Source organism: Athalia rosae, chromosome 5, assembly GCF_917208135.1.
Source record: "Athalia rosae chromosome 5, iyAthRosa1.1, whole genome shotgun sequence".
NCBI lineage: Eukaryota > Metazoa > Arthropoda > Insecta > Hymenoptera > Athaliidae > Athalia > Athalia rosae.
The window spans coordinates 8722295-8735651 of NC_064030.1; the positions used below are offsets into that span (position 1 = coordinate 8722295).

A 13357-nucleotide genomic window follows, 5' to 3' on the forward strand; every position below is an offset into this window, starting at 1 on the left:
GGATATCTCGGAGAGAAAGAATCGTAGCTCAATTTGGACGACGGATTCGTGTTCCTGAGGTCAAAATACATAAGAAAAGTGCCATACGATCAATTCTAATTCTCTCAGATGAAAATTCCCGGGTACGAATTACATCAAAATCGACGATAAAATGAGTTTTTTATTCTTGATCCCGAAAAGCTGAAAGTTGGCGATCACTCGGTCAATTTCAGAGATGGATCAATTTTTCTTCCAGAATCGAAATCCTGAGGTCAAAATACTTCAGAATAGTTCCATACGATCGATTCGCAAGAAAAAAAAAAAATTGGCCCAAAAACCCAACGGGATTTGAACCCGTGCAAATTTATCGATTTTCGGGTCAAAAATAAACATTCGTTTTTCATGGGTTTCGCATGCTATTCCTATGTATTTCGATCTCAGGAATTCGAATCTGCAAGCCAAATTGATCCACCTCTAAGATTGACCGAGTTATCCCCATTTTTTCGCATTTTTTGGCACAAATTTGAGGATATCTCGGAGAGAAAGAATCGTAGCTCAATTTGGACGACGGATTCGTGTTCCTGAGGTCAAAATACATAATAAAAGTGCCATACGATCAATTCTAATTCTCTCAGATGCAAATTCCCGGGTACGAATTACATCAAAATCGACGATAAAATGAGTTTTTTATTCTTGATCCCGAAAAGCTGAAAGTTGGCGATCACTCGGTCAATTTCAGAGATGGATCAATTTTTCTTCCAGAATCGAAATCCTGAGGTCAAAATACCTCAGAATAGTTTCATACGATCAATTTGCAAGAAAAAAAAAAATTGGCCCAAAAACCCAACGGGATTCGAACCCGTGCAAATTTATCGATTTTTGGGTCAAAAATAAACATTCTTTTTTCATGGGTTTCGCTTGCTATTCCTATGTATTTCGATCTCAGGAATTCGAATCTGCAAGCTAAATTGATCCATCTCTGAAATTGACCGAGTTATCCCCATTTTTTCGCATTTTTTGGCACAAATTTGAGGATATCTCGGAGAGAAAGAATCGTAGCTCAATTTGGACGACGGATTCGTGTTCCTGAGGTCAAAATACATAAGAAAAAAGCCATACGATCAATTCTAATTCTCTCAGATGAAAATTCCCGGGTACGAATTACATCAAAATCGACGATAAAATGAGTTTTTTATTCTTGATCCCGAAAAGCTGAAAGTTGGCGATCACTCGGTCAATTTCAGAGATGGATCAATTTTTCTTCCAGAATCGAAATCCTGAGGTCAAAATACTTCAGAATAGTTCCATACGATCAATTCGCAAGAAAAAAAAAAATTGGCCCAAAAACCCAACGGGATTCGAACCCGTGCAAATTTATCGATTTTTGGGTCAAAAATAAACATTCTTTTTTCATGGGTTTCGCATGCTATTCCTATGTATTTCGATCTCAGGAATTCGAATCTGCAAGCCAAATTGATCCATCTCTAAAATTGACCGAGTTATCCCCATTTTTTCGCATTTTTTGGCACAAATTTGAGGATATCTCGGAGAGAAAGAATCGTAGCTCAATTTGGACGACGGATTCGTGTTCCTGAGGTCAAAATACATAAGAAAAGTGCCATACGATCAATTCTAATTCTCTCAGATGCAAATTCCCGGGTACGAATTACATCAAAATCGACGATAAAATGAGTTTTTTATTCTTGATCCCGAAAAGCTGAAAGTTGGCGATCACTCGGTCAATTTCAGAGATGGATCAATTTTTCTTCCAGAATCGAAATCCTGAGGTCAAAATACCTCAGAATAGTTTCATACGATCAATTTGCAAGAAAAAAAAAAATTGGCCCAAAAACCCAACGGGATTCGAACCCGTGCAAATTTATCGATTTTCGGGTAAAAAAAAAACATTCTTTTTTCATGGGTTTCGCATGCTATTCCTATGTATTTCGATCTCAGGAATTCGAATCTGCAAGCCAAATTGATCCATCTCTAAAATTGACCGAGTTATTCCCATTTTTTCGCATTTTTTGGCACAAATTTGAGGATATCTCGGAGGGAAAAAATCGTAGCTCATTTTGGACGACGGATTCGTGTTCCTGAGGTCAAAATACATAAGAAAAGTGCCATACGATCAATTCTAATTCTCTCAGATGCAAATTCCCGGGTACGAATTACATCAAAATCGACGATAAAATGAGTTTTTTATTCTTGATCCCGAAAAGCTGAAAGTTGGCGATCACTCGGTCAATTTCAGAGATGGATCAATTTTTCTTCCAGAATCGAAATCCTGAGGTCAAAATACCTCAGAATAGTTCCATACGATCAATTCGCAAGAAAAAAAAAAATTGGCCCAAAAACCCAACGGGATTCGAACCCGTGCAAATTTATCGATTTTTGGGTCAAAAATAAACATTCTTTTTTCATGGGTTTCGCATGCTATTCCTATGTATTTCGATCTCAGGAATTCGAATCTGCAAGCCAAATTGATCCATCTCTAAAATTGACCGAGTTATCCCCATTTTTTCGCATTTTTTGGCACAAATTTGAGGATATCTCGGAGAGAAAGAATCGTAGCTCAATTTGGACGACGGATTCGTGTTCCTGAGGTCAAAATACATAAGAAAAGTGCCATACGATCAATTCTAATTCTCTCAGATGAAAATTCCCGGGTACGAATTACATCAAAATCGACGATAAAATGAGTTTTTTATTCTTGATCCCGAAAAGCTGAAAGTTGGCGATCACTCGGTCAATTTCAGAGATGGATCAATTTTTCTTCCAGAATCGAAATCCTGAGGTCAAAATACCTCAGAATAGTTTCATACGATCAATTTGCAAGAAAAAAAAAATTGGCCCAAAAACCCAACGGGATTCGAACCCGTGCAAATTTATCGATTTTTGGGTCAAAAATAAACATTCTTTTTTCATGGGTTTCGCTTGCTATTCCTATGTATTTCGATCTCAGGAATTCGAATCTGCAAGCCAAATTGATCCATCTCTTAAATTGACCGAGTTATCCCCATTTTTTCGCATTTTTTGGGACAAATTTGAGGATATCTCGGAGAGAAAGAATCGTAGCTCAATTTGGACGACGGATTCGTGTTCCTGAGGTCAAAATACATGAGAAAAGTGCCATACGATCAATTCTAATTCTCTCAGATGAAAATTCCCGGGTACGAATTACATCAAAATCGACGATAAAATGAGTTTTTTATTCTTGATCCCGAAAAGCTGAAAGTTGGCGATCACTCGGTCAATTTCAGAGATGAATCAATTTTTCTTCCAGAATCGAAATCCTGAGGTCAAAATACCTCAGAATAGTTTCATACGATCAATTTGCAAGAAAAAAAAAAATTGGCCCAAAAACCCAACGGGATTCGAACCCGTGCAAATTTATCGATTTTTGGGTCAAAAATAAACATTCTTTTTTCATGGGTTTCGCTTGCTATTCCTATGTATTTCGATCTCAGGAATTCGAATCTGCAAGCCAAATTGATCCATCTCTTAAATTGACCGAGTTATCCCCATTTTTTCGCATTTTTTGGGACAAATTTGAGGATATCTCGGAGAGAAAGAATCGTAGCTCAATTTGGACGACGGATTCGTGTTCCTGAGGTCAAAATACATGAGAAAAGTGCCATACGATCAATTCTAATTCTCTCAGATGAAAATTCCCGGGTACGAATTACATCAAAATCGACGATAAAATGAGTTTTTTATTCTTGATCCCGAAAAGCTGAAAGTTGGCGATCACTCGGTCAATTTCAGAGATGGATCAATTTTTCTTCCAGAATCGAAATCCTGAGGTCAAAATACCTCAGAATAGTTTCATACGATCAATTTGCAAGAAAAAAAAAAATTGGCCCAAAAACCCAACGGGATTCGAACCCGTGCAAATTTATCGATTTTTGGGTCAAAAATAAACATTCTTTTTTCATGGGTTTCGCTTGCTATTCCTATGTATTTCGATCTCAGGAATTCGAATCTGCAAGCCAAATTGATCCATCTCTTAAATTGACCGAGTTATCCCCATTTTTTCGCATTTTTTGGGACAAATTTGAGGATATCTCGGAGAGAAAGAATCGTAGCTCAATTTGGACGACGGATTCGTGTTCCTGAGGTCAAAATACATGAGAAAAGTGCCATACGATCAATTCTAATTCTCTCAGATGAAAATTCCCGGGTACGAATTACATCAAAATCGACGATAAAATGAGTTTTTTATTCTTGATCCCGAAAAGCTGAAAGTTGGCGATCACTCGGTCAATTTCAGAGATGGATCAATTTTTCTTCCAGAATCGAAATCCTGAGGTCAAAATACCTCAGAATAGTTTCATACGATCAATTTGCAAGAAAAAAAAAAATTGGCCCAAAAACCCAACGGGATTCGAACCCGTGCAAATTTATCGATTTTCGGGTAAAAAAAAAACATTCTTTTTTCATGGGTTTCGCATGCTATTCCTATGTATTTCGATCTCAGGAATTCGAATCTGCAAGCCAAATTGATCCATCTCTAAAATTGACCGAGTTATTCCCATTTTTTCGCATTTTTTGGCACAAATTTGAGGATATCTCGGAGGGAAAAAATCGTAGCTCATTTTGGACGACGGATTCGTGTTCCTGAGGTCAAAATACATAAGAAAAGTGCCATACGATCAATTCTAATTCTCTCAGATGCAAATTCCCGGGTACGAATTACATCAAAATCGACGATAAAATGAGTTTTTTATTCTTGATCCCGAAAAGCTGAAAGTTGGCGATCACTCGGTCAATTTCAGAGATGGATCAATTTTTCTTCCAGAATCGAAATCCTGAGGTCAAAATACCTCAGAATAGTTCCATACGATCAATTCGCAAGAAAAAAAAAAATTGGCCCAAAAACCCAACGGGATTCGAACCCGTGCAAATTTATCGATTTTTGGGTCAAAAATAAACATTCTTTTTTCATGGGTTTCGCTTGCTATTCCTATGTATTTCGATCTCAGGAATTCGAATCTGCAAGCCAAATTGATCCATCTCTTAAATTGACCGAGTTATCCCCATTTTTTCGCATTTTTTGGGACAAATTTGAGGATATCTCGGAGAGAAAGAATCGTAGCTCAATTTGGACGACGGATTCGTGTTCCTGAGGTCAAAATACATGAGAAAAGTGCCATACGATCAATTCTAATTCTCTCAGATGAAAATTCCCGGGTACGAATTACATCAAAATCGACGATAAAATGAGTTTTTTATTCTTGATCCCGAAAAGCTGAAAGTTGGCGATCACTCGGTCAATTTCAGAGATGAATCAATTTTTCTTCCAGAATCGAAATCCTGAGGTCAAAATACCTCAGAATAGTTTCATACGATCAATTTGCAAGAAAAAAAAAAATTGGCCCAAAAACCCAACGGGATTCGAACCCGTGCAAATTTATCGATTTTTGGGTCAAAAATAAACATTCTTTTTTCATGGGTTTCGCTTGCTATTCCTATGTATTTCGATCTCAGGAATTCGAATCTGCAAGCCAAATTGATCCATCTCTTAAATTGACCGAGTTATCCCCATTTTTTCGCATTTTTTGGGACAAACTTGAGGATATCTCGGAGAGAAAGAATCGTAGCTCAATTTGGACGACGGATTCGTGTTCCTGAGGTCAAAATACATGAGAAAAGTGCCATACGATCAATTCTAATTCTCTCAGATGAAAATTCCCGGGTACGAATTACATCAAAATCGACGATAAAATGAGTTTTTTATTCTTGATCCCGAAAAGCTGAAAGTTGGCGATCACTCGGTCAATTTCAGAGATGGATCAATTTTTCTTCCAGAATCGAAATCCTGAGGTCAAAATACCTCAGAATAGTTTCATACGATCAATTTGCAAGAAAAAAAAAAATTGGCCCAAAAACCCAACGGGATTCGAACCCGTGCAAATTTATCGATTTTTGGGTCAAAAATAAACATTCTTTTTTCATGGGTTTCGCTTGCTATTCCTATGTATTTCGATCTCAGGAATTCGAATCTGCAAGCTAAATTGATCCATCTCTGAAATTGACCGAGTTATCCCCATTTTTTCGCATTTTTTGGCACAAATTTGAGGATATCTCGGAGAGAAAGAATCGTAGCTCAATTTGGACGACGGATTCGTGTTCCTGAGGTCAAAATACATAAGAAAAGTGCCATACGATCAATTCTAATTTTCTCAGATGAGAATTCCCGGGTACGAATTACATCAAAATCGACGATAAAATGAGTTTTTTATTCTTGATCCCGAAAAGCTGAAAGTTGGCGATCACTCGGTCAATTTCAGAGATGGATCAATTTTTCTTCCAGAATCGAAATCCTGAGGTCAAAATACCTCAGAATAGTTTCATACGATCAATTTGCAAGAAAAAAAAAAATTGGCCCAAAAACCCAACGGGATTCGAACCCGTGCAAATTTATCGATTTTTGGGTCAAAAATAAACATTCTTTTTTCATGGGTTTCGCTTGCTATTCCTATGTATTTCGATCTCAGGAATTCGAATCTGCAAGCTAAATTGATCCATCTCTGAAATTGACCGAGTTATCCCCATTTTTTCGCATTTTTTGGCACAAATTTGAGGATATCTCGGAGAGAAAGAATCGTAGCTCAATTTGGACGACGGATTCGTGTTCCTGAGGTCAAAATACATAAGAAAAGTGCCATACGATCAATTCTAATTCTCTCAGATGCAAATTCCCGGGTACGAATTACATCAAAATCGACGATAAAATGAGTTTTTTATTCTTGATCCCGAAAAGCTGAAAGTTGGCGATCACTCGGTCAATTTCAGAGATGGATCAATTTTTCTTCCAGAATCGAAATCCTGAGGTCAAAATACTTCAGAATAGTTCCATACGATCAATTCGCAAGAAAAAAAAAAATTGGCCCAAAAACCCAACGGGATTCGAACCCGTGCAAATTTATCGATTTTTGGGTCAAAAATAAACATTCTTTTTTCATGGGTTTCGCATGCTATTCCTATGTATTTCGATCTCAGGAATTCGAATCTGCAAGCCAAATTGATCCATCTCTAAAATTGACCGAGTTATCCCCATTTTTTCGCATTTTTTGGCACAAATTTGAGGATATCTCGGAGAGAAAGAATCGTAGCTCAATTTGGACGACGGATTCGTGTTCCTGAGGTCAAAATACATAAGAAAAGTGCCATACGATCAATTCTAATTCTCTCAGATGAAAATTCCCGGGTACGAATTACATCAAAATCGACGATAAAATGAGTTTTTTATTCTTGATCCCGAAAAGCTGAAAGTTGGCGATCACTCGGTCAATTTCAGAGATGGATCAATTTTTCTTCCAGAATCGAAATCCTGAGGTCAAAATACCTCAGAATAGTTTCATACGATCAATTTGCAAGAAAAAAAAAAATTGGCCCAAAAACCCAACGGGATTCGAACCCGTGCAAATTTATCGATTTTCGGGTAAAAAAAAAACATTCTTTTTTCATGGGTTTCGCATGCTATTCCTATGTATTTCGATCTCAGGAATTCGAATCTGCAAGCCAAATTGATCCATCTCTAAAATTGACCGAGTTATTCCCATTTTTTCGCATTTTTTGGCACAAATTTGAGGATATCTCGGAGGGAAAAAATCGTAGCTCATTTTGGACGACGGATTCGTGTTCCTGAGGTCAAAATACATAAGAAAAGTGCCATACGATCAATTCTAATTCTCTCAGATGCAAATTCCCGGGTACGAATTACATCAAAATCGACGATAAAATGAGTTTTTTATTCTTGATCCCGAAAAGCTGAAAGTTGGCGATCACTCGGTCAATTTCAGAGATGGATCAATTTTTCTTCCAGAATCGAAATCCTGAGGTCAAAATACCTCAGAATAGTTTCATACGATCAATTTGCAAGAAAAAAAAAAATTGGCCCAAAAACCCAACGGGATTCGAACCCGTGCAAATTTATCGATTTTTGGGTCAAAAATAAACATTCTTTTTTCATGGGTTTCGCTTGCTATTCCCATGTATTTCGATCTCAGGAATTCGAATCTGCAAGCCAAATTGATCCATCTCTTAAATTGACCGAGTTATCCCCATTTTCTCGCATTTTTTGGCACACATTTGAGGATATCTCGGAGAGAAAGAATCGTAGCTCAATTTGGACGACGGATTCGTGTTCCTGAGGTCAAAATACATAAGAAAAGTGCCATACGATCAATTCTAATTCTCTCAGATGAAAATTCCCGGGTACGAATTACATCAAAATCGACGATAAAATGAGTTTTTTATTCTTGATCCCGAAAAGCTGAAAGTTGGCGATCACTCGGTCAATTTCAGAGATGGATCAATTTTTCTTCCAGAATCGAAATCCTGAGGTCAAAATACCTCAGAATAGTTTCATACGATCAATTTGCAAGAAAAAAAAAAATTGGCCCAAAAACCCAACGGGATTCGAACCCGTGCAAATTTATCGATTTTTGGGTCAAAAATAAACATTCCTTTTTCATGGGTTTCGCTTGCTATTCCTATGTATTTCGATCTCAGGAATTCGAATCTGCAAGCCAAATTGATCCATCTCTAAAATTGACCGAGTTATCCCCATTTTTTCGCATTTTTTGGCACAAATTTGAGGATATCTCGGAGAGAAAGAATCGTAGCTCAATTTGGACGACGGATTCGTGTTCCTGAGGTCAAAATACATAAGAAAAGTGCCATACGATCAATTCTAATTCTCTCAGATGCAAATTCCCGGGTACGAATTACATCAAAATCGACGATAAAATGAGTTTTTTATTCTTGATCCCGAAAAGCTGAAAGTTGGCGATCACTCGGTCAATTTCAAAGATGGATCAATTTTTCTTCCAGAATCGGAATCCTGAGGTCAAAATACCTCAGAATAGTTTCATACGATCAATTTGCAAGAAAAAAAAAAATTGGCCCAAAAACCCAACGGGATTCGAACCCGTGCAAATTTATCGATTTTTGGGTCAAAAATAAACATTCTTTTTTCATGGGTTTCGCTTGCTATTCCTATGTATTTCGATCTCAGGAATTCGAATCTGCAAGCCAAATTGATCCACTTCTAAGATTGATCGAGTTATCCCCATTTTTTCGCATTTTTTGGCACAAATTTGAGGATATCTCGGAGAGAAAGAATCGTAGCTCAATTTGGACGACGGATTCGTGTTCCTGAGGTCAAAATACATGAGAAAAGTGCCATACGATCAATTCTAATTCTCTCAGATGAAAATTCCCGGGTACGAATTACATCAAAATCGACGATAAAATGAGTTTTTTATTCTTGATCCCGAAAAGCTGAAAGTTGGCGATCACTCGGTCAATTTCAGAGATGGATCAATTTTTCTTCCAGAATCGAAATCCTGAGGTCAAAATACCTCAGAATAGTTTCATACGATCAATTCGCAAGAAAAAAAAAAATTGGCCCAAAAACCCAACGGGATTTGAACCCGTGCAAATTTATCGATTTTTGGGTCAAAAATAAACATTCTTTTTTCATGGGTTTCGCTTGCTATTCCTATGTATTTCGATCTCAGGAATTCGAATCTGCAAGCTAAATTGATCCATCTCTGAAATTGACCGAGTTATCCCCATTTTTTCGCATTTTTTGGCACAAATTTGAGGATATCTCGGAGAGAAAGAATCGTAGCTCAATTTGGACGACGGATTCGTGTTCCTGAGGTCAAAATACATAAGAAAAGTGCCATACGATCAATTCTAATTCTCTCAGATGCAAATTCCCGGGTACGAATTACATCAAAATCGACGATAAAATGAGTTTTTTATTCTTGATCCCGAAAAGCTGAAAGTTGGCGATCACTCGGTCAATTTCAGAGATGGATCAATTTTTCTTCCAGAATCGCAATCCTGAGGTCAAAATACTTCAGAATAGTTCCATACGATCGATTCGCAAGAAAAAAAAAAAATTGGCCCAAAAACCCAACGGGATTTGAACCCGTGCAAATTTATCGATTTTCGGGTCAAAAATAAACATTCGTTTTTCATGGGTTTCGCATGCTATTCCTATGTATTTCGATCTCAGGAATTCGAATCTGCAAGCCAAATTGATCCACCTCTAAGATTGACCGAGTTATCCCCATTTTTTCGCATTTTTTGGCACAAATTTGAGGATATCTCGGAGAGAAAGAATCGTAGCTCAATTTGGACGACGGATTCGTGTTCCTGAGGTCAAAATACATAAGAAAAGTGCCATACGATCAATTCTAATTCTCTCAGATGCAAATTCCCGGGTACGAATTACATCAAAATCGACGATAAAATGAGTTTTTTATTCTTGATCCCGAAAAGCTGAAAGTTGGCGATCACTCGGTCAATTTCAGAGATGGATTAATTTTTCTTCCAGAATCGGAATCCTGAGGTCAAAATACTTCAGAATAGTTCCATACGATCAATTCGCAAGAAAAAAAAAAAATGGCCCAAAAACCCAACGGGATTTGAACCCGTGCAAATTTATCGATTTTCGGGTCAAAAATAAACATTCGTTTTTCATGGGTTTCGCATGCTATTCCTATGTATTTCGATCTCAGGAATTCGAATCTGCAAGCCAAATTGATCCACCTCTAAGATTGACCGAGTTATCCCCATTTTTTCGCATTTTTTGGCACAAATTTGAGGATATCTCGGAGAGAAAGAATCGTAGCTCAATTTGGACGACGGATTCGTGTTCCTGAGGTCAAAATACATAAGAAAAGTGCCATACGATCAATTCTAATTCTCTCAGATGCAAATTCCCGGGTACGAATTACATCAAAATCGACGATAAAATGAGTTTTTTATTCTTGATCCCGAAAAGCTGAAAGTTGGCGATCACTCGGTCAATTTCAGAGATGGATCAATTTTTCTTCCAGAATCGAAATCCTGAGGTCAAAATACCTCAGAATAGTTTCATACGATCAATTTGCAAGAAAAAAAAAAATTGGCCCAAAAACCCAACGGGATTCGAACCCGTGCAAATTTATCGATTTTTGGGTCAAAATCAAACATTCTTTTTTCATGGGTTTCGCTTGCTATTCCTATGTATTTCGATCTCAGGAATTCGAATCTGCAAGCTAAATTGATCCATCTCTGAAATTGACCGAGTTATCCCTATTTTTTCGCATTTTTTGGCACAAATTTGAGGATATCTCGGAGAGAAAGAATCGTAGCTCAATTTGGACGACGGATTCGTGTTCCTGAGGTCAAAATACATAAGAAAAGTGCCATACGATCAATTCTAATTCTCTCAGATGCAAATTCCCGGGTACGAATTACATCAAAATCGACGATAAAATGAGTTTTTTATTCTTGATCCCGAAAAGCTGAAAGTTGGCGATCACTCGGTCAATTTCAGAGATGGATCAATTTTTCTTCCAGAATCGAAATCCTGAGGTCAAAATACTTCAGAATAGTTCCATACGATCAATTCGCAAGAAAAAAAAAAATTGGCCCAAAAACCCAACGGGATTCGAACCCGTGCAAATTTATCGATTTTTGGGTCAAAAATAAACATTCTTTTTTCATGGGTTTCGCATGCTATTCCTATGTATTTCGATCTCAGGAATTCGAATCTGCAAGCCAAATTGATCCATCTCTAAAATTGACCGAGTTATCCCCATTTTTTCGCATTTTTTGGCACAAATTTGAGGATATCTCGGAGAGAAAGAATCGTAGCTCAATTTGGACGACGGATTCGTGTTCCTGAGGTCAAAATACATAAGAAAAGTGCCATACGATCAATTCTAATTCTCTCAGATGCAAATTCCCGGGTACGAATTACATCAAAATCGACGATAAAATGAGTTTTTTATTCTTGATCCCGAAAAGCTGAAAGTTGGCGATCACTCGGTCAATTTCAGAGATGGATCAATTTTTCTTCCAGAATCGAAATCCTGAGGTCAAAATACCTCAGAATAGTTTCATACGATCAATTTGCAAGAAAAAAAAAAATTGGCCCAAAAACCCAACGGGATTCGAACCCGTGCAAATTTATCGATTTTTGGGTCAAAAATAAACATTCTTTTTTCATGGGTTTCGCTTGCTATTCCTATGTATTTCGATCTCAGGAATTCGAATCTGCAAGCCAAATTGATCCACCTCTAAGATTGACCGAGTTATCCCCATTTTTTCGCATTTTTTGGCACAAATTTGAGGATATCTCGGAGAGAAAGAATCGTAGCTCAATTTGGACGACGGATTCGTGTTCCTGAGGTCAAAATACATAAGAAAAGTGCCATACGATCAATTCTAATTCTCTCAGATGCAAATTCCCGGGTACGAATTACATCAAAATCGACGATAAAATGAGTTTTTTATTCTTGATCCCGAAAAGCTGAAAGTTGGCGATCACTCGGTCAATTTCAGAGATGGATCAATTTTTCTTCCAGAATCGAAATCCTGAGGTCAAAATACCTCAGAATAGTTTCATACGATCAATTTGCAAGAAAAAAAAAAATTGGCCCAAAAACCCAACGGGATTTGAACCCGTGCAAATTTATTGATTTTTGGGTCAAAATCGTTATCGTTAGGTCTCTCTGATTTGTTACCATCTAGATTGATTCACAATTGAACGACACTTCCATCGATCGCCCAATTTTGTTGAATAACACATGAACTCGTGTTATTTGAGATCTGATTTCAGTCACTGGCACAAAATACTGGCACTGTATACTCCGTATACTTAGCCCCTCATGTGCCTGGATTAGATTGTTTTTCATCCCTTTCAATTGTAGTTCGTTTGCGGATGATTGCAGTGCTGATTCTGACGTTTGTTAGTTGTTCGTTTGTTAATAATACCGAAAACGAAATCGTCTAATGGAATTTTGTGATGTTTGCCCCTCACTATACCGTAAATCTCCATCAAATCCAATTCAATCTATGTGCAATTGTTTGTAGTTCGTTTGTAGCTTACGGATTATCTACGCATCGGCATTCTCAATCAATAACTGACGCGGTTTTACATGAATCGGAATGTCGAGTAGAAGTTCGGGTTCACGTTTGAAATATAACGTTAGCCTCGTTATATGTTACCGTCAAAAATACGTCTGATATCTCATCTTTACTCGGTATTTTTTTTTTCTTTTATCCTTTTCTGTCTTTTGTGTTTTTTAGCGCTTTGTCTCTCATTAAGAGAAAAACATATTGTGTATGAGCGTGTCCGATGTGCATTATAAATAATTACACTACAATTAATCATCGCCGTAAGAACAATTCCCTTGAAAGGTGCAAATAAGTTCACCAAGTCCATGAAATGTTCAGGAATAACCGCTACCCAAATATCTTTGACGTAGAAAGAAACAAACATGTAACTTTGAATTACGCGTAGAAGTACCAGAGAAGATCGGAATAAAGAAAAAACAAACCAATTTACCAATTTTGAGAACATAAA

General features: G+C 37.3%; 1 protein-coding gene across 4 annotated transcripts in view; it reads left to right on the plus strand.

Moving 5' to 3' along the window:
- Positions 1-13357, plus strand: part of LOC105690174 (open rectifier potassium channel protein 1) — a 37407-nt gene that overhangs the window by 17109 nt on the left and 6941 nt on the right. The gene's annotated exons all lie outside the window — the stretch shown is intronic.